General features: G+C 30.1%; 1 long non-coding RNA gene across 1 annotated transcript; it reads left to right on the top strand.

Moving 5' to 3' along the window:
- The first annotated feature begins 18,972 nt into the window (after positions 1 to 18,972).
- Positions 18,973 to 19,739, top strand: LOC130674841 (uncharacterized). The gene is made up of 3 exons (XR_008991142.1): positions 18,973 to 19,273; positions 19,339 to 19,438; positions 19,527 to 19,739. It is a non-coding gene; the product is annotated as an uncharacterized LOC130674841 (long non-coding RNA).
- Positions 19,740 to 24,005: the final 4,266 nt, after the last annotated feature.

The raw sequence follows: 24,005 nt of genomic DNA, 5'->3' as shown, positions 1-24,005 counted from the left end.
CCAAAAAAACTTTGTGGTTTATAACAAATAAAAATATATTTCCCCTTTTTTTTGTCATTAATTCTGATAAATATAAAAAATGGAATTAAATACATCAGGCAAAATAACCGCGTATAGGGAACATCATAGTTTTTTATAAGCTGACAGTCTGAACATTAATTCCCCCATTACTTTTTGTTAGGAGCGGCTAAATTAATAAAAATAACCTGGCGACCTTGTAAAGATAAGATTGTGACTTTCAGTCAAATATACTTTATGATCAGCGTTAACCAAGAATAAGTCGGAAAAAATCATTTTTCAATAAACTGACAGTTTTTTCTGTAAAATTTATCATTATGAGGTAATTTGAACTGATTTTTAAGCATACTTCTTTTAGAAGTATAGCTGTTGTAGAGAGTCATGTCGCAATTTTAATAAAATTTCTTATAATATGTTGTATTTTGTCGCAGAATAATGAAAAATATCTTCCATTCAAAAGTTTATTTATGTATCTACTTAAATATAGATATATAGTAGACTGTGTCAATAAAATTAACTATTTAAATGAAATGGAAATTTTTTTTAACCCGTCAGCACTCCCGCACAGAAAAAAAGGAAATCTTGAACCAAGAAATAAAATGTCTCCGTAATTTTTTTCTTAAACCAAGCAAAATTTCTCACTTTATTGATTGAAGTAAAAAAATTTTTTGGATCAAGAAATTATTTCCTTTACGGAAAACATCATCAAGACTATAGTCTGAAATATAAATTCTTTAAATCAAGAAAATACTTTCTTAGTCCACAAAATTTTTTTCTTGGCTGAAGATTGTTACGTTTTTGAGTCAAGAAAAATGTCTTGAGCTGAAATAAAAAAGTTTTTGAACCATAAAAAATAATTTTTTAAACCAAGAACAAACTTTCTTGTGCCTGTTTTGGTGGTCATATAGTAGATGCTATATTACATTATGTCTAATATTTTTGTTTCCTTGAATGATTTATTTTTACAATCCAGAAACACAAAAAACAGATAATAAAAAAAAAGTATAGTGCAGGATAGCTCAACTGGTAGAGCACTCGGCGCGATACCGAAATGGTCTGGGTTCGATTCCCAGTTCGGGCTATCTATATTTTTATCAATTTAGCTATAAATTGTCTCATTGAGAAGGTTTGCATATTTAGGTTTCCACTATATTTAAATGTGTATTTAAATGAAAAGTGACCGTATTCAATAAATGCTCTAGAAAATTCTAAAAATAATAAATTTCGGTATTTTTTTTTTTTTTTTTTTTTTTTCAGTATTTATTTACTATGAATACCCTCGAGTTTGAGCATGTATATACTTTGGTTTCACTCTGATTCTACTCTGGAAACATTCTGGAAACACTCTGGTATCAGTTTGTATTCACTGTGGGTGCATAACGGTATCAGTATGTATCCACTTTAGATACTTTCTGGAAACACTTCGGATTTACTCTGTATTCACTCTGGAAATGGTCTGAGTTCGATCTCAAAAAAGGGCACAAAACCGTTCTGGAAATACTCTGAAGTCCGTATGGTTGCATAGTGTTACCAGAATATTTCCAAAGTGTTTCCAGAGTATTATCAAGACCGGAAAGGTATTTCTATTGACTTAAAATAAAAATTACAATTAATAGGTTGAAATTTCTATAAAAAATCTAAAACCATCTAATCGCATCAGAATATGACTTAAAATAAATATTTAAAAAAAAAAAGAAAAAATTACTCGTATTCTGTTGAAAATGAAAGGATACAAAATTTAAAAAAAAAAAAATTAAGTCATAGTGAGATTATGACAGAGTGTTTAGCTTGCCAAGTCTGGTCGCACCTAAGTATTATGGTCGAATATTAGGGCGCCACTGGAAGATGGACTCGGCCTTCCAGAACCGGATGTTAATTGTAATTTTTGATTCTCAGGGTCGTTTGTAAATTTTTATTTTGTGAGAGAGGAGAGGAATAGTGAACAGGCTGAAATAAATTTTATTAAAACTTCACTTTTAATTTTAACAATTTTAAGCACCTTGCTTATTATTTATTTAACCCTTTTATAATAATTAATTCCTTATGACAAACTAATTTCCTTATGACAAACTAATATTCTTATGACAAACTAATAATCTCGTCCCCTGGACGGTTTTCCTTATGACAAACTAAATTATACCTCGTCCCCTGGACGGAATCTTATGACAAACTAATAGCGTCCCCTGGACGTTTCCACACCCACACACTCCCGTTAAAATACCGTCCCCTGGACGTTAAACCTTAATGCCAATTAATAAATTTGTCCCCTGGACATTAACTAAACTATTATAAAATCATCCCCTGGATGTATACTAAAATTTACTATAAAATCATCCTCTGGATGTATAACTAATCTAATCTTAACCTGCCCACCGGACCTAAATCACAGACACAGTTTTCTTTATTCTAATTGACTCTATAACTAAGTGACTCTACTCATTAACTTTCTCACTCAATTTTTCAACACTTCATAATTTCCAATACTCAATATAATTTTCTTCATTCTATAACTTACTGTCCTTTCCAATCAATTAATTTATTTTTATTGTTTAATATAATTAATAAATTAATTAATCTTTCCCTCTTATAAATTCCTCCTAATTAATTTACTCTGATTAACATTTATAATTAATTTGCCACAATTTTTGTACATTTATTATTTCCAATTCCTAAATTTTCCACTAACAATTTTCACAATAAATTTATTTCACTTTAAAATAATCCGTTTCACTTTTTACTCACAATTTAATTTATTCAAACTCTAGTATCCTTTAATTAAATTTTAGATATTTTATTTAACTTAAAATTAATTTAATAATAACGTTCTGACTAGAATTTGTTTTCGGGTTGACTAGAATTTTTGACCGGTGAATTGGCGTCACGCGGTTCCCGATTTTATTGACGTTAACTTGAGTAATTCGAGTAAATTAATAAATCTTAGAATTAATGCGGCCGACGGAATAAATTCCAGCCTGTATTAATCTTAAGATCAATTAATAAATTAATTTATAACGGCTGGAGAGCCTGGAATAAATTAATAAATTAATTGTTTTAATTACCGGATTATTTACAAGATAAATTTAGTTTTATTCCGGCTAGGGAGCCTTGAATAACTATAACAGAGTTTAGACAAAATATGGACGACAAATGACGCGACGGAATTTTCGAGAATACGAGGTTGAACGGCTAGAGAGCCTGAACGCGAGATCAACGGAAAGATATTAAGTAACCTATTATAATTAATTTGCCAGATTAATAAAATTAATCAGCGGCTTGAATTAATTATAATTTACCTCCAATTTTATTTCAGCAGTCCTTGGAAATTTCAGGTGACGATTTGCTTCGGGCTGCTCCCAATTTCACTGGTGTTCGTTATTTTTCCAGGTTTTCCGTTGTCCTTCTTTAATTGTCCTCTTATTCCTCTTTCGCAACTTTATTATTTCTTTTGATTGTATTTGTAATTTATAACCTTGTAATTGTACCTGTCAATGAACAGTGCGTATAAGTAAATTGTGATTTACAAAAATGGGTTAACAATTGGCTTTAGAGAGCCTAATTAATTTTATTTTAATTAATGTAATCGCCTCGTTCCACGTGAAGCGTGTATAGACGTAATTATTTACCTGGTAATTGTTTTGCGTCCGATCCTTTTGGTCGTCTGATCAACTCTAGAACTTAACTCATGATTCCATGTTCCGCAGTCCTTTTTATATGGTCATTCCCTCTATTCTGGTTCACTCCCGAAACTTAGACTAGGGGAGTGGCGAATGTTCGGGCCTTAGCGATCGTGCGACACCCGGTGACAAGTCGCATCACTAACTCGCAACTTACGAGATCGTTGGCCGGTTAACGGCGGGAAACGAAATTCAAATTCAAATATTTAATTCATTTTAATACTAAATGTACCCTGTTACAAGATAAAGAGATCGTTTTTTTTTTCCAAGCCTTCGTTTGTGTGCATAACATGTAAGTTGTCGCGAGCAAAATAAAAGCTGATATTAACCGACGATTAATGAAGACTACTGAATTATTATTCTGCAGTTTAGAGTAAAAAATACTTCAATAGATTCGAAATTTTATTCGAATTACAAGTAATTTTTCATCATAAAATTAATAGGTTTAAAGAAATGGTATACTGGGGAGTAAAAATTAATACATGTAGAATGAGAATTGGTAGATTAAAATGATATATTCACAATAACCGATTAAATATGGGATCTTAGTAGAGTATTAAGTCATAAAATTATACCACATTATCTGTTGTTAAAAAATTACTCACCAGTAGAGTAAAAAATAGTCTAGTGATATTAATATTTCAATGAAAAATATTAAAAGTTGAAATAAAAAATACCAATTTTTTTGGAATGGCCCAGAATTACTCTAAATTGCAGAGTAATTTTCATCAAAAAATTCTTTTGTGTTGATGTTGATAATTTTTTTGCATTGGATACTCATGAGACCAAGTCGTTTGAAATGCAGCATCGAAATAGTTGTTGCAGCCATTTCTTATAAAATTCTTTTCTTATTCTCAATTCTTACTCAGTTCACACTTGGACACTGTTCGGCTTTTTCATGCATATTCAAAGCAACACTTGATGTACTTGATGTCATTCTAAAATACTCAGTTTTTTTGCTACTTATTGAGTCAAATGAGGATTCTTTTCAAGTCATTGTAACCTGGAGTACTTGTCGATATGGTACAAAGAAAATAATGCATGTTACAGAGAACGAGAGAAGAAGATGTACATGTGTTTCTGGTTTGTGTGCTTGAGAATTTTAAATGGAATGGACAAAAGGCTAAATGTAAAGAAAACTTGTGCTTGGGGTTTCGTACTGTCAGAAGTCCATTGGCTACAGCCGCTCGAAACAATTTTATTAGATATGTTTTACGTTTGTAAATGAGTTTCTTTGTGATAGGTTTCACGAATAAATTATAGTATAGCGACCAATGCAACGGCTAAAAGTTTTCTTTTTCAACTATGTGTATATAAAACAATATTCTTCAGTTTAATGTAATTTTTTAAATTTATGGATGATTCTTAGGTAGATATCTCAAAAATCCATCCTTATGATGAATTTTTCGAAGAATTTTGTCATAATCTATCACAATTAGTCGTGAGGTTTCAAAAATATCACTGGTTCGAGAATTTTTATAAATATGTATTGGCAGGGAGTCTAGTATATGGTGGGGACAACTGAATCGATCGCAGCGCTCGATGTGGGCACAATTTCGTTAAATCATGCTCTTGTGGAAAATAAACATGTAAATATTAAGTTTAAAAATAGTTTATAATAGTTATTTTGTCATTAATGTTTGCCTCTGCTCATCGTTTAGTTAAAACAATATTTAATAATTTACTGATTCAAATCCGGTTTGGATAATGATTTTTATGATTGCCTAAAAATAATTTTTTAAAAAAACATTATAAGTTAATACTTTCTTAGTTACGATTCATAAGCAAATTATCATGAATTACAATAAAATTATTTACTAGAATTTTGTTAAAAAACATGAGTGTGAATGTAGCAGACATCAAACAAATTTAAACTTGTTAATAAATCGAGTAAATAATTAATAAAATAAAATTTTTAAAAAATCCGCATTTAAAAAATTTTGAAATTATTGAGTGTATTTTTTATAAATATTATTTTTTTAATTGTTTACTTTATTTATTTATCGTTTTAAATTTGTCTGATGTCTGCTACATTCACACTCGTTAAAAAACGCAAATTACTATTCTACTATTTTTTAAACTTTTATTATTGTAGTTGTCATTTATTATTTGTTTCGATTTTATCGGTTAACCTTATTCTATTCTAAAATAATAGTATTTATTAATTATTAAAATTTTTTATCCTTAGTTTCTTTATCGAAATATATTCAATTTAATTTTATCTATCAAAAATACAATCGCACTTTTTTATTTATATTATTATCAATTATTGTATTTTGATTTTATAACAAATTTTTATTTTTTACACTGATTTTATGTACCCTGGTTAAAAAGTGAATTAAAAAGGATTAAAAAAGCACACATACTTAATACTCCTTAATACTCTTTAATACTCTTAATTCTCCGGAGAATTCAGATCGACCATAAAATGAATCCTTTCTAATTCTCCTTCATCTAGCGACAAAATTATTATCGTTTTAGGATTAAAAAGAATAAAAAAGGATTAAATATTTTTAATCCTAACTTATCCTTTTTAATTCTAAAATAATATTGCAATTTCTGATCGCGCGGAGGATTCGGAAGTATAAAAGAGGATTCAAAAAGTTTAATTCTAACGAATTCTTTTTAATTCTAAAATAACTTTGAATTTCTGTTCTCGCGGAGAATTCAAGAGAATAAAAGAGGATTAGAAAAAGTTTAATTCTAACTAATCCTTTTTAATTCTAAAATAATATTTAATTTCTGTTCCCGTGGAGGATTCAAAAGAATAGAAGAGGATTGGAAAAAGTTTAATTCTAACTAATTCTTTTTAATTCTAAAATAACTTTGAATTTCTGTTCTCGCGGAGAATTCAAGAGAATAAAAGAGAATTAGAAAAAGTTTAATTCTAACTAATCCTTTTTAATTCTAAAATAATATTTAATTTCTGTTCCCGTGGAGGATTCAAAAGAATAAAAGAGGATTGGAAAAAGTTGAATTCTAACCAATTCTTTTTAATTCTAAATCAATATTTCATTTCTGTCTCCGTGGAGGATTCAAAAGAATAAAAGAGGATTGGAAGAAGTTCAATTCTAACTAATTCTTTTTAATTCTAAAATAATATTTAATTTCTGTTCCCGTGGAGGATTCAAGAGAATAAAAGAGGATTAGAAAAAGTTTAATTTTAACTAATCCTTTTTAATTCTAAATTAATATTTAATTTCTGTTCCCGTGGAAGATTCAAAAGAATAAAAGAGGATTGGAAAAAGTTGAATTCTAACTAATTCTTTTTAATTCTAAAATAACTTTGAATTTCTGTTCTCGCGGAGAATTCAAGAGAATAAAAGAGGATTAGAAAAAGTTTAATTTTAACTAATCCTTTTTAATTCTAAATTAATATTTAATTTCTGTTCCCGTGGAAGATTCAAAAGAATAAAAGAGGATTGGAAAAAGTTGAATTCTAACTAATTCTTTTTAATTCTAAAATAACTTTGAATTTCTGTTCTCGCGGAGAATTCAAGAGAATAAAAGAGGATTAGAAAAAGTTCAATTCTAACTAATCCTTTTTAGTTCTAAAATAATATATAATTTCTGTTCCCGTGGAGAATTCAGAAGAATAAAAGAGGATTGGAAAAAGTTTAATTCTAACGAATTCTTTTTAATTCTAAAATAACTTTGAATTTCTGTTCTCGCGGAGAATTCAAGAGAATAAAAGAGGATTGGAAAAAGTTTAATTCTAACTAATCCTTTTTAATTCTAAATTAACTTTGAATTTTTGTTCTCGCGGAGGATTCAAGAGAATGAAAAAGGATTCAAAAAAGTTTAATCCTAACTAATTCTTTTTAATTCTAACATAATATTTAATTTCTGTTCCCGTGGAGGATTCAAGAGAATAAAAGAGGATTGGAAAAAGTTTAATTCTTACTAATTCTTTTTAATTCTTAAATAATATTGCGATTTCTGATCGCGCGGAGGATTCGAAAGTATAAAAGAGGATTCAAAAAGTTTAATTCTAACGAATTCTTTTTAATTCTAAAAAAATATTCAATTTTTGTTCTCGCGGAGGATTCAAGAGAATAAAAGAGGATTGGAAAAAGTTTAATTCTTACTAATTCTTTTTAATTCTAAAATAACTTTGAATTTCTGTTCTCGCGGAGAATTCAAGAGAATAAAAGAGGATTAGAAAAAGTTTAATTCTAACTAATCCTTTTTAATTCGAAAATAATATTTAATTTCTGTTCCCGTGGAGGATTAAAGAGAATAAAAGAGGATTGGAAAAAGTTTAATTCTAACTAATTCTTTTTCATTCTAAAATAATGTTGCAATTACTGTTCTTTCCGAGAATCCGAGAGAATAAAACAGGATTCGAAAAAGTTCAATTCCATCTTATTTTTTTTAATTTCAAAGTCATATGTTGCAATTCCTGTTCTCGCTGAGAATTCGAGAGAATTGTAACCATAACAAAAAAAATTAATTTTTTTTTTAAACTGAAAAAACAAAATAATAATGATTTGTAATTATTTATATATTAAAATTTTATTCTGGGAATGAAAAGAAATAATTATTTTATACGTGAAATTTTATTTTTTTTTATGGAGAAATTTTTGGAAAAAAAAGTAATCATAAGAGAAAAAGGCAACGGGAAAAAAAATGTAAGAGTGATCGTGAGACGCTCGCCGACCGACAATCTGGCGGGAGAGAGTAAGTGAGCGAAAGTTAGTTCTGCGCTCACCGCTAGAGCGTGCGGGCTTCTTGGATATGGACACTTATAGTAGAAGTGTTAAAAGCAAATGCAGCGGACGTTATCGTCAGTCATCACTCCACTGCTACCAAGCGAACTTTGCGTAGCAGAGTGGGAAGTACCTACTGGTAGTGGTGCAGTATACCCTGCATCACGTCCTATATATATATATATATATATATATATATATATATATATATATATATATATATATATATATATATATATATATCTGGTATAGATAATATATTACATTTGGTATAACCAGTGGTCTTCCTCATGGACAATTCGGGATATCCATCCCAGTTCGGGCTCTCTATATTTTTCTTGGGAATAGTTTTTTTTTCTATTCGATTTCTCTGAAGAGAATTTGAAAGTATTACAAATTTCAAAATATGAATCCTCCTTAATTCTATTTAATTCTCTGAAGAGAATTTAAAAGTATTAATAATTTGTAAATATGAATTCTCCTTAATTCTATTTAATTCTCTGAAGAGAATTAAATAGTATTAAAAATTTCTAAATATGAATTCTCCTTAATTCTATTTAATTCTCTGAAGAGAATTAAATAGTATTAAAAATTTCAAAATATGAATTCTCCTTAATTCTATTTAATTCTCTGAAGAGAATTTAAAAGCATTAATAATTTGTAAATATGAATTCTCCTTAATTCTATTTAATTCTCTGAAGAGAATTAAATAGTATTAAAAATTTCTAAATATGAATTCTCCTTAATTCTATTCAATTCTCTAAAGAGAATTAAAAAGGATTCAATTCATTTTTAATCCTCTTTAATTCTCTTTTTTAACCAGGGTATCTATCATAATTCTCGAGCATGATTTTTTGTAACCATCAGAGGTCGTTTTCGTCGCGCTCCCTGCCAATACATACATATTAGGCTGGGCTAAAAAAACCGACTACTTTTACCTTCACGCTCTAAGAAAAAATCGAAAATTTTCAAAAGAAGAAATTATTAGTTTTGGTCCGATTCTCGAAGACTGAGTTTTCAACGAATCTCGACGTTTTGAGGTCCTAAAAAGCTATTCTGCCTGATTTCAAAATGATATTCGACTGTAAGTGTGTATATGTGTATGTATGTAAACATTTTATAATTTCTAAACGTATACACTGAGAGAAAAATGCATAGTAGCCTGAACTACGACGTCACAAGTATTAAATATTAGTTCTGTAAACTAGTTTTCGTAGTCACTGGTACTACACAGTAGTGCTCAAAACTAATATAAAATAGTAACACCAACTATTCTTTACGAACCATTTTTACCTGGTTATAACAATTATGAACAAATAGTCTTCGCTACTTAAGATGTAATAGTAATAATAACTACGTTCCATAGTCGCGTCAACAAATTAAAATAGTATCAGTAACTACTTCGGCTTAGTTAATGTTGAGTAGTTGATATAACTTAGAAAAAAAAGTTATTGCTACTGAAGCTTGAGTAGTACTGACAATTAGTATATTACGACACTAGGCCAGAAAGTTGAATTTCCTGGCGGATGTGATATGAAAGCCGAGGCTTTGATATCACATACGTCAGGGCATTCAGCTTTCTGGCCGGGGGTCGTGTACTATTTTTCTTGTTCCCCAGCCGAAAGTACGTTGAATTAATTGACATTGCGAGGCGAAGCCGAGCGGTGAAAGGGGGCGGGCCCGCCGACTTTTGCAAAACTGAGGCGAAGCCGAAGTTTTTGCTGGTCGGGGCGGGTATCAAAAACATTAAATAATTGAAAAAGAAAATTATAGATTTAATTTTAGTTGAAACTAGGTATTTTATTTCTTTATTTAGCAATATACTATAGGATTATTTATAAGCTCATACATTAACTACAATAATACACAATAGTAAGAATATATTATCATCTCTCGTATATTTTCTTACTTTATGCGTTATTTTCTTTACTGATAACAAATTTTTAGCCACAAGACTTTTTAAATTTCATTAAAATTTATGGTTATGATATCCCTGATTAAAATTATTGATTGAAAAAAATTGAATCTGATATGATTTCAATTGTTTTCAATCAGTTCAATATCTCGAGTTATTCAAATCAGCGAAGAATGAATTGTTCTGAATAGATAAATAATGTGAAAATTTCAAACTTTTTTATTTATAGAAAAAAATTTAAAAAAATTCAAATATTTAATTGCGTTCAATATCTTTGAATAGATAAATAGTTCATGAATTTTGATCTGCTGCGGAAATTTAAAATAATTGGAAAAAATTAATGATTTTGAATAGTTCCCAATTGCTTTCAATGAATAAATAAAACTTAATTTCTGGTTACTTCCTAAATAAAAAATTATTGAAATTCATTCGCAACTTTGAATTATTTTCAATTGCTTTCAATGAATAAATAAAACTTAATTTCTGGTTACTTCCTAAATAAAAAATTATTGAAATTCATCCGAAACTTTTAATTACTTTCAATTGCGTTCAATGAATAAATAAAACTTAATTTCTGGTTACTTCCTAAATAAAAAATTATTGAAATTCATCCAGAACTTTTAATTATTTTCAATTGCTTCCAATGAATAAATAAAACTTAATTTCTGGTTACTTCCTGAATAAAAAATTATTGAAATTCATCCGAAACTTTTAATTACTTTCAATTGCTTTCAATGAATAAATAAAACTTCATTTCTGGTTACTTCCTAAATAAAAAATTATTGAAATTCATTCGCAACTTTGAATTATTTTCAATTGCTTTTAATGAATAAATAAAACTTAATTTCTGGTTACTTCCTAAATAAAAAATTATTGAAATTCATCCGAAACTTTTAATTATTTTCAATTGCTTTCAATGAATAAATAAAACTTAATTTCTGGTTAATTCCTAAATAAAAAATTATTGAAATTCATCCGAAACTTTTAATTATTTTCAATTGCTTCCAATGAATAAATAAAACTTAATTTCTGGTTGCTTCCTAAATAAAAAATTATTGAAATTCATCCGCAACTATGAGTTACTTTTTATTGCTTTCAATGAATAAATAATATTTTATATCCGGTCACAAAGTGGATTAAAAATTATTGACATTCAGTCGTGGTTTTCAATACTTTTTAATTCTTTTAAATCAATAAATAAAACTTAATATCTGGTTGTTCTGTGAATAAAATATTATTGGCATTCATTCGTGATTTTTAATATTTACCAATTATTTTCTATAAATAATCCAAACTTAATATCTGATTGCCTCTTAAACGAAAAATGGCCTGTTTCGGTACTATCTTGAAAATTCGCCGCGAATGCATGCTCTATCGAGGGCAGAAATAGAGGAGAATCGCGGAAACTTAGAAGGGCACATTTGTGCGTTGATTGCCAAAATGAAGGGGAATTTCGGAAAAAGAGAAAGCGCATCTGAAATTCACCTGGAAAGCGAAGTCATCGTGGATATTGGTGAAAATGAGTTTGAAAACGAAAGAAATATGGCAGAAAGTTATTTATATGAAGATAAAGAACATACAGAGGTACAATTGGCTGGAGCAATTGGTGAGAATTATGGAGATGAAGGCAGTGATGAAGATAGAAAGGGAGATGATAAGACCGAAGATCGAGCAGAGGATGATTATTTAGAAGAAAATAATTCAGAAAATTTCGATAAATATCGATCTTTGCGAGACTCACTTGAGAGCGAGAGCGATGGCTCAGAAGAATGATTTTTCTATCAATTATTTATGTTTAAATATAACTAATTTATTTCTTTTTTAAAAATACAAACAGTTGAGTGTTTGAGTTTGATTATGATAACATATATGTATTCAGAATTTATGTATTACCGAAAGTACAAAATATAACTTGAAATGTATAATCTATTTCAATGTATTGAAATTATTTAAAGAACCCAGAATCTATGACTTATTTATTTATTGGGAAAAATAGAAAGCAATTCAAAGATTTGAATCTGTTTGAATAGGTTTTAATTATCCGTGCAATATTAAATTAAAAAATTTATTTATTCATTGGAAAAAATAGAAAGCAATTCAAAGATTTGAATCTGTTTGAATTGGTTTTAATTATCCGTGCAATATTAAATTAAAAAATTTATTTATTCATTGGGAAAAATAGAAACCAATTCAAAGATTTGAATCTCTTTGAATTGGTTTTAATTATCCGTGCAATATTAAATTAAAAAATTTATTTATTCATTGGAAAAAATAGAAACCAATTAAAAGTTTCGAGTTTGGTTAAATTCAAAGTAATTAGGAACCATAAAATTTTAATCACTTTTTAATTATTTTTAATTTTACTAGTAAATATTGAAAAAGATTCATTTTTTTTGGTTTCAATTGTTTTCAATATTTTTCAATTCAATGCTCGGAATTCAAAACAATTGAAATCAAAGAAGTCTGAATATTTTTGAATAATTTTCTATATGGCTTCTCAGTATTGAAAAAAATTCAACTTTCGAAAGTTCAATTTCAGTCAATATTTTTCAATTTCATCTAAAAAATTGAAATCAATTGAAACTTTTTTCAATTTTTTCCAATCAATATTTTTAATCAGGGATGATAAATAAATAGACAAGTGCATCCGTAACTATTTTGACACATGCGCTGTCGTGTATTTGTCAGATATTTTTTCATTTTAATAATTGAAAAATATAAAATAAAATGTCGTATGAATAAAGAATAAAAAGATGCACCTGTAAAGAATTAAAAAATCTGTATGTGCATTTGTTTTAATTTTGACTTTTTTAATTCTTAAATAATTTATTTGTTATTGAAAAATCTTTGTACATTTGCTACATAACCGAGTCATACTAAATAAGCGCACTCTAGTGACAGCTCTCTGCATTGCGAGCCGGCCACAAAAGAGGCTCTTTCTGGAGTGTAATGCGACCAGGAAGACCGTACTTTCGGCTTGGGGAGCAAGAAATAGTATATTACATACCTAGGCCAGTAAAATAAGAAAAGTCTCAGAGCACATGTAATTGTTAGCCGAGGCGAAGCCGAGGTTGACAAACATGTGGTCTGAGGCTTTCTTTTTTACTGGCCAAGGTGCGTATACTATTTTTCTGCTCGACGAAGCCGGAAAGTTGCAACTTCGTTCAGGGCAGCGGCCTGAAAGTTGCCACTTTCCGGCCGGAGGGCAGAAAAATATTTTTATTATTTGCTTCACTACATGTTAATAGTATCAGTTACAATTTTGACTTAATAAAATACTTTTTGTTTTTAAATATCGAGAAAAATTATTTAAGGAATTATTAATGTCATTATGTAGTTAAGCATCTACTATATGACCACCAGAACAGCTACTTGTCACTCTGTCAAATAACAGAGAAATATCCATACCAGAATTGTCATCAATATCGAATATAAAAACTCTGAAATACCTATCTAACCAGGGACAGCACAATAAGTTGGCCAACCATCTAGTGGCGAGCACTGAACTACTTCCACTGCTGCTTAGCACCGGTGACTTTCTCCTCTTCAATATACATCTTCTCCCAACAAATTTTTCTCTTAAGGCTTTTAAGATCATTAAAAATCAAAGACAAAAAAAAAAAATTGAAAAATGTAGATATCACCAATCGTCAGCATTTTTTCGGAAACGAATATCTATTGTATCCTCCAAAGACCATTATTTTTTTTTTTTTTTTTTTTTTTGTTAACTAAAGTTATAAACAAATGGATTTTTTCAAAGTCCGGATTGGATTGAAAAAATCGACAAAATGTTGATACCACCAATCGACAACATTGTTTCTGAAACGAATTTTTATCAGATTGATTGAAAATTAAAAAAAAATTGTAAATATAAAACTTTATTGACATGAATCAAATATTGATGATCAGTTTTGTAGTGTCAACCAATTTTCAATTTTATTGGTTCGAACGACATTTTTTTGAGCTGGGAAAGCTCAAAAGTACTCCCAATTTTTATACGCGGAGAATTGAAAAATGTGTAAGCAATCATATGGATAAATTATTCTCAGAAACTTCAACTAACACTTTCAATATAATCATAATAATGATTATTCTATCAATTTTCGTATCTTCAAAAGGATATATAATTTTATATTATTATCTCGATAAAGCACAAAGGGTGAATAGAGTTTACAGTTTGATAAATTTTCAAAAGTATCTGTATTTTTTTCATCTGGTAATAATTTAAGGAATTGATGTAATATTTCATGAGCCAAGAAATAGAGATTGTGATTTACAAGATAGAACAGATATTTTTCACCTGTACCCAAGATAACAATTAATAATATATATATTTATAAATAAAAACATTCTATTATATCTGTTGAATGTTCATAATATATCATTAAGTTTTGCGCCTACAGATTTCCCTAATATCTCACCAACTACATATACGAACACGAAGACAATGAACTTTCAAGGTCGTCGATCATGCCAATAAACCGGCGCTTGACCTGGGTTTCTTTATGATTCTTCAGCTTGGGTTGTGGTTTTTCAGTACGATCAGCGTCTGTATGACCATTGACTTCTCTTTGTATAATCCCTAGTGACATATTATACGTATTCCTTCAACCTTGAAACCAATTCGGAAAATTATGTTTGTTGTCACATATACATGTATATTTATATATATCATGAGAGAGGGGAAAAGCAACATAAAATAAAAATATTCATAGTTCTTAAGTAATGAATTAATTGCTTACATAATTTGTTCAACTTTTTTTCGGAAATATTCTGTGCAAGTGTTGCAACTTTATTCAAACTTATAAATTAATAAACGAGAAATTGACGACTGTCTTCAGGATCAAGGTTAAAATTTTCTTGTTTTGACGGTCTCGTAACAAACAAAACCAGTGGTACGTTGCGTCTAAATCAATATCATTAAAATTACCGAGTAGACCGAGATGAGAAGACAATAACTATAAAGCTGCACGATACGAAAAGAAGCTTTGCCAGTATAGTCACAGCGGGGTAGACGATGGAAGGATTCACAGTATGGTCGACTAAGTTCTCTCGATAAGATCTTGATACTGGACGAGACATTCAGGGTCGCTCAGTGTCCGCACCAGACACGTCAAATATGCAGACTAACTTTTTAAAATCCGCAGGCACTAAATATTATCTTGATACAATGGAATTTTACTTCCACCACATTTAATTCAAAACGTTTCTTTTTCGCGTTAATGATGTCAATGATTAATTGCAAACCACATGGTGATATATACTTTTTTTTTTTTTTTTAATTTATACTGAGCGAAAAACATTTTTAACAAGAAATTATTTTTGATTTTAATACCTATTTTTTCGATGATCATCAAAACAGTTTATTTTGGTGTTGTGACTGTCAATATTATTCAAAACTAAGATGTCCAAGTAACAATGATTATATTTAAATTGAATATTATTCCCTGGTGGATCCAAATTACGATAATTTACCACAGTTTACCGTAATTTACCGTAAAATACGATATTAAATGGCAAATTTGCCGCCATTTACGACAATTAACCGTAATTTGCGGTATTTTCACCGTAAGCACCGTATGTTTTTTATTTTTACAGTTTTTACAGTGCAATACTTTCCGGAAAAATACCGCCGGCTTACCGTAATTTAACTGTAAATTACCGTTTTCTTACTGCAAATTTACTGTAAAAATATCGCCCTTTTGCTGTGACATTCCGCACATTTACGCTTAAACACCGTAGAATACGTAGTTTACCATAAATAACGATAAAGTACCGTAATTTGCGACATTTTACCGTAAATTATTGTAATTCTTCCGAATACCGTAACTTACGGCAAATTACCATAATTTATCGTAATTCGAATCCTCCAGGGTTGTTTTTTTCATTTAGGGAGTTTGTGAAACATGATTGAACTTAATCCAAATAATGGATTTTCGGTTGAGTAAAATATAGTTTTCATAGGAAAAATTATTTGAAGCGATTCCGCACGAGAGTAAATATTTACTTTCTAATAGTTTTTTTTCTAAGTGCCTTGGTAGAAAGTGCCCGACAACCGCCCGACTGTCGACCAGCACCCGATCGGGGAGTAAAAGTAAGGCCCGATTACATGTACCCGAGAAGGTGCCAGACAAGGGACGATTTCGTTGCCCGAACTATCGAAAACCCAGTTAGGTAACTAGTCAAGGAGAATTTTGTTAGCCTCATTTCTTATACCTTGTCGGGAGCCTGTTAAGTTTAAAAATATATATCCCGAAAACCATTAACCCGATCGGGCAACTAATCGAGCAAAATGTTATGGGTCTGATTACACTAGCCCGCTTGGGTGTCCGAAGTGGCTAAATATCTGTATCCCGATAACTTTTTACTCGATCGGGCAACTAATCGGGCAAAATGTTATGGGCCCGATTATACTAGCCCGTTTAGGTGCCCGAAGTGGCTAATTATTTGTACCCCTATAACGTTTCACCCGATCGGGTAACTAATCGGGCAAAATGTTATATAACTCTAATATATAGGACTAATATATCGAATTTTTACATATTATAAATATGGTATCTACTTACATTATAAAAAAAAAGTAAATAAAGTAAAAAACTATACTAACAGAACAAAAAAAATTTTCATCAAATTACCTACAGATTATGTAGTACAGCTGAATTCAGTTATCACTGTCGGTTGCGTAGCTAAGTCGTTAAAGCATCGGTCTTTCGTGCGTAGGGTCCCGGGTTCGAATCCCACTAATGTGTGTGCGGTCGTACCTAAGTTTAGTGTTTTTTCACCGAATTAAAATTCCCCCATTCGATTAGAAATTAAATTATCCGCAAACCTGATAGTCCCTGCATCGCGAAAACGATTGAACGAAAAATGAAAAAAAAAAGTTGTTTTTTTTTTTTTTTTAATTTAGTTAAAATTACAAATAGGGCAATTACAAAAAACCCAATCCCTGGTAGAAATTTGTCCGGGCTTGCCCGATTACAAAACAGCACCCGGTCGGGGGAATAACTGAGGCCCTGACTATATGATCCTTAGAGAGTGCCTGGCCAAGGGAAAAATTTTAGCCTGGCTGGCAGGTACCAAGCCGGGTGCCTGAACGGACAAATTATTATGTCCCCGGTTGCATTGACCCGCCTGGGCTTTTTACTACGGCAAGACTTCTCACCCGGTTGGTACTTACCTGGTCGGGTTTCTGAACAGGCGAATTTTTATATCCCTGGTTGCATTGACCATTTTGGGTAATTGACTATTGAAAAACTTATCGCCCGGTCCACAGGTACCTGGCCAGGTACTTGAACGAAAAAAATTTCATGTCCCCGGCTGGGTTAGCCACTTCGGGTATTTTACTACGACAATACTCGTTGCCCAGTTGATAGGTACTTAGCTAGGCAAAATCTTATTTCTCCTAAGTGAAATTTTTTTCTTTTGCGTAGAGCTGTCATCAAAATATAAGGATGTGGTGGGGATAAGACTTGAGTACTTACTACTTATTATTTCATTAAAAAAAATATTATACAAGCACGAAAACATTTCGTTAATCTACACTGAAGTGTGCGTTTTAAAGAAGTTTTATTTCTAACTTTTAAAGTTAATATTTTTAATCTTTTAGTGTTTAAATATTCGGAAATTTTTTGTTTGATCGATTTTTTGTTAAATCGATATATACCGCTTCAAATACTTAACAATTAAGGATGGTTTTAAAATAGAAAAACGATTGGCTATGAATCGGTTTAGAATACAAAAAAATCGTGAATTTCAAAAATTACAAAAAAAAATATAAGGGAAATTATGACATATTATGAAACATTATAAAATTTGTAAAAATATTTTAAAAACTAAAAGTTTTAAGGTATTTAACGAAAATTAAAATTTATTTTCTGGGAAGTCGTGTAGATACTTGAAGTATTTGATATTTTTGTGCAATCAGACATATGTTTGTCAAATTTTCTTCATAGTTAAGGTTTTTTAATCCCTGCAATAAAACTTTATTGTTCACTTTTGTTAGGTTTGCTGTGGCCGTTCGTGGGATAAGTAGAGAGGTACAGACGTACATGCTGGCTGAATTTACAGAAACTGTAGTGCACCATCGTATTACAAACTATATTTCTGACTCTCTCATACTTATGTAGATATTCTATTTTAGAGTGAATAGAGTGCTTGAGTTGTAGTATACAATCTTGTAGTGCATTTACAAAGATATATTATCTTGTAGATTCTATACTATAGTTTTAACAGAGAATGTACATTATTCTACAATATACTATCGAAACTGTATAGGGTACATTATATTTCAAATTTTAAGTAGAGTCCGCCTTTTACGGAAAAGGTCCTTAAAAGTTTAAAAATAGAATAATCTTCTATTACTCGTAGTGGAGTATTAAAGTTCACATCATCGTTTAAAATAACCTTTGTAGTGCTTTGTTTGTAATATTACAATACCACTATTAATTCTTGATTAATTGAATAAACGAATATAATAATCAACAATGTATCCATCATCAAACGAGGTGATTATAATACATATTCTAAAGAATATTTTACAATGACCATTTTAGATTTAAAGTTGAACATGAGTTGAATCATTTTTTCAGAATAAAATTGTAACTTTTTTTTTTTTTGTTTTAATGTTTTATATTCCTATACTGCAATCATCAGTCACATGCTTTTTTTTTTAGAGTTCGATAATTAGTGAGAAACAATATGGGCCTTTCATTATCATAGAATTTACTAAACGTGGTCCAAAAAATAGTAAACCGGTTAATATTGTGTTGAATAATTGGATTAGATTTGATAATTAAATTAAATTTAATTATTTTCTTTAAAGAAAAGATTTGTCACGAAATTTATGTCTGGGCCACACAATGATGAAGATGCAGGTCTGCTCAAAGATTCATTAATAAATAACGCTGATGCTCCTGACGGGTGGCCTGAATATAATTGCTACGTATGAGGCGAGTCCGGTAAGTAATCAAGTACACGTTAGAAAAAAAAATATCTTACATAAATGGATTCCAATCTTTTGAAGCTTTTAGTAAGTCGGGATGTGGCATTAAACTTTACGGCCCAACAAGAAGTAAAAAATAAAATTGCTATAAAAAATATAAATTTTACAAAAGTTTTAAAATGTAAGTAATTCATTAATTTTATATATCAATACACAAATTTCATAAATTTATTAGATGTACTTTCAATTTATGTGTTCATTGTTTTTAGGTTCTCTAATTGCAATTACCGCCATAGTCTCCGAAAATGAAGCACTAGTAGCGATTGGATCAGCCTTGGGCAATGCCACCGATTGGGACAATAAACGTAAAGCGAGATAAAATAATAATAATTATAATAATTAAAAGTATTAATTTTATATCAATGTGTTTTAAATTTAAAAAAATTGATCTAGTTGTATTGAATAATAATATGATAATATAATAATAACATATCACACAATGAAATAAATAATAAGTTTTTTTTTTAACAAATAAATATAATATAAATCAATCAAAAACTATTGTACGTTTATTTTTGTAATCTAAATATTATATAATCAAATTTCCACCGGATGTGCTTTTTTAAGTAAAAAACTAATCAGGGCATTCGTTGAAGCCTAACAGAATACCTGACTGCGCTGCTGAAGTTTTGCCTGTTTATTTGCCCGGAATCGACCCAAGCTAGGTTAATAATCTCTCGCCACAGAAAGTTTTTATTCGGGTTTCAAATATTTTACCTGGCCATATGCCCGATCAAGTGCCTGTCCATAAAATTGATACGACCCATTTCCGTTACCCTATTACGGCCTGGGCGGGTAAATGCAACTTTACCTGATCATACACCCAACCAGGCTTACGAATGTCTAGCCATCTCAAAACGCATTACATTCTGGTCGGGCTAATAATCGGGGCGATTTCTCGGGCCCTTATTTCAAATCGGGCAAATTATATGAAGCCTGGTCAGGTACCCGGAATCATTTCTACCAGGGATGTGGCTGTTAATTATTAATTGATTATTTTCTTTGTATAAATCATTGAAATCAATAATACCTTATATCATTATTAATTACTTTAATTGACATCGTTAAAGTAATCTATATGTAATTAAAATTGAAATTTTTAAGCATAAATAATTCATATTATAATCATAACAACCATTAATAGTACTACAGAGGTTCATAACATTAAAAAAAAATATCAAAAAAATGAAGGCAAGAAGTAGTTTATTTCTGTTAAAGCATAGAATAGAGTTGAAGATGGAGAACATCAATGATAATTTTCATGCCAAAAAAATGGCACATAAATTGGTAAAAATCGTGTCAAATTTGTGAACGTTTCAAGCCGCAACCTTCATATTTTTAAATATGTACACTGAAAAAAAGATTTATTTGAGCCAAAGATATCGTATATTTGGATATGGCCAAATAAATATTTAATTGTGACAAAGATATAATATATTTGATTAGTTTAATTGCATGAAATAAGTGATTTATTTGTGGTAAAGAAATGATCCAATTGCTACAAATAAATAAGGGCTTCAAATATATGTATAGCATCGCAAAATTTTAGGTTATTTGTCACAAGTTTAATATCTTTACCACAAATGTATCAATTACTTACGACAAATAAATTATATATTTCCGTAGAATTATAAAATTATTTGAATCAGCTGTCATATTTTGTTGTACCAAATATATTTATTTGTCATTAAGAAATATTTTTAAAAAAGCCACAACTAACTTGATTTATTTGGGACAGATATTTCTTTTTTCCAGTGTATACTCTCTTAAAATTGAAATATTGAAAATAGCGAAAACTCGATTAAAATTTTTTCCTGATTTGCCTGAAGTACCGTGAGGAGCATCTTAGGTTAACGTAAGGTTTACCTTGGTAGAGAATGTTTTGCTCAAAATTTAATTCCGCATCGAATAAGCTATCACTCATATTTTTGCCACAATTCCAAAGATTTTTTCCAGCAAATTCACACAGGATTCTTACAAAAATCTTCGTTACAATGTAATATAGTAATGGTTACCGTCCTAGCATAGGAATCAGAACTATTGTTTTTCTCCGTGTAGTTGATAGTTATTTATGTGCAGATGTATTTCAGATATTAAGAGTGTGGTCAAATGTCTCTCTTGTGTGATGTGTTGAGACGTATAAATCTCAGATCATCACGGCTCTTGTCAAACGCATCGGACGAGCTAGATAGCCTGTAGCTAAATCGAGGATTACATACATCTTTTAAGTACATACTTAGTGATATGTGGTATACCAAGCTTGACATATTCGTCAAATTCCTGTCGAATTGAACTGTTATAAATAATAAGCTATGAATAAATAATGATGATGAAGCTTTACATCTTTTTTGTCTTCTTTTCTAAACGGTGTAAAATGCAATTTATTTTAAAAAATATGGTATTATTGTTCATGCCCCAAGCTATATTTTTAACTTGAGATTGCGTGTCAAAACGAATAAATTCTCAAGTAACATATACCTAGGAACGCAACTGTCGATGGTATGAGCTTGATCTTATATACACGGAGAAAATGTTCTTGTTTGAAATGCTATGGTGTCATAGTAATGTCGGACCATTTTGGCCACTTATCGGAAATAGAAATAAACATATGCAAAAATTACTATGCATGTAATTTCTGCATATGGCCATGGCCATAGTTAAATAATCAACGATTATATCACAAATTACTGTAATCGTTGAAAATTTTACTATGGTCGTAATTTCTGCATGGGTTTATTTCGAATTTCGAAAGGTGGCCAATATGGTCCAGTACTACTATGACACCATAGCATTTTAAACAAGAATAATTTTTCCGTGCAATATAAAGGAAATAGATAAGGTCTTTTAGAGAAATTTTAAGGGTACCTAAAACTACAGATGTAATATAAAAAATATAAGAGAATAAGAGTGAATATTGTAAGGAAGAGATAAATATAGAGCTAAGCACAATGATTAAAGTAAACGGGCACAAATCAGTTAACAGTAGGTGACTGCTACCGTAATCGTAATTGTTAGTTTCCGCACTTTATTCATCCACATGATTTTTTTTTAAAGTATCAAGAGTATGCGCAAAAAGTATTGCCGTATGGCAAGACGAATAGTATCGAATAAGAAGAAAAAAAAAATCTAGTACTTTTGAGAAAAAATATAAAAAAAGATATGCACTTACGCGAAGTTTATTGGACAGTGAATAACAGAGAAACAAATGAACGATATATAAATTACACGGGAGCCCTGTAGAAAATGTAACGGTATCTACTGGTACTGAGTCGACACGGATCTTGACTGGTCACTCTTTGATCGTCTCCTTTATCGCTTCTTACTTTAGTTACTTTTTTTACCCTGATAGTGAAAAGAAAACACAAGTCTTAAGACAGTAAGATGTCAAGACTTGAGAAAAGCGAAAATGGAAAGAGAGAAGGTGAAAGAAGAAAAAGCATAAAGATCGGAACTCGTTTCATGACCGTAAGCAAAAATCTGCAGTTTCTTCTGTTTTTCTGTTTGCTAATGATCTTTTTAATAATATAATTCTTCTCTTACTACATTTCATGTTTGTATGTTATATTATATGATTTAATATTCCTATCAGATCACAATAGCCTTAAGCTCCAATACTTAAGTCTCAAATAGATCCAGGCTATACCTAGATCGACCTTCATTAATCAGATTGTTAGACTTCCTGGTAATAAATCACATTACTAGTCAAGGTGTGTGCAAACTGATAGCTGCGACGTGTATTTGTATAGTTAATACTCAGAGAGCTAAACTACTTTGTTCACATGGGCTTACATGAATTTACAATCTAGTATCCTCACATTATTCGCAATCCCTACTACCTACGATGCTGGCTTAGATGAATGTCAAATGATGGAAAATATTACTATGTATATGATGCAAAGAAGAACTTGATACAATTTGAAAGAGATCAGTGGGGATCTCACTTTAAAACGAATTTAATTCAGTGGAATGACCCATACATAAACATAAAATTTAAAATGGTGCAGAAGCAGGATTATGGCCTGGCGGTAGTTTAAGATCTCGCAGAAAATAATATTTAGCTTGGATTTTTAGACTAAGGAAATCAAGTAGGAAACAAATGTTGAATAGTGCGTGAGATTCTTGACACCCACGCTTTGAGAACAGCTTTCACAATTCCCATGAAGCCAAGCCTCATGTTACGGCTCTTCCGAGAAACTTGGGGGGTTCCTCTTTACATTTAATATGATTTCATGTAATCATATAATCATGTAATCACTTCTTTGTTAATAGAAAAAAAGTAAACAATAAAATAAATGTTAAATTTTTTTTCATTCATGTATTTCTGATAGAAATGTAAAAGTAATATTTTATATGAAAAAAAAAAAAAAAATAAATAAAACTTGTCATCATTTTATGATATATTGACATATAATCTGAGTTTTAAACCAAGGAAATTTTCAAACTCATTGATATTCCGACTAGAAATTTTGGTGAGGCTTGCCGAAAAATCAGTTTGGCCCGAACTAGGCTTGCCTAACTAAGACAAGTCTGATTCGTATCTTATCAGATTTTCATGAGGCAAAACGAACATTGGCATGCCGAAAAAATTCCAGATTCGGTGTAATCACGAAACTCTGTGGCATTGCCGAAGTACGGCATACTATTGGAATTCTTGACTGGTAGGTAGCAAAGTTAACCTAAGGTTTGCC

Source organism: Microplitis mediator, chromosome 1 (genome assembly GCF_029852145.1).
Source record: "Microplitis mediator isolate UGA2020A chromosome 1, iyMicMedi2.1, whole genome shotgun sequence".
NCBI lineage: Eukaryota > Metazoa > Arthropoda > Insecta > Hymenoptera > Braconidae > Microplitis > Microplitis mediator.
The sequence above is the reverse complement of the archived record's forward strand: the minus strand, read 5'-3'. Positions and strand labels throughout refer to the sequence as shown.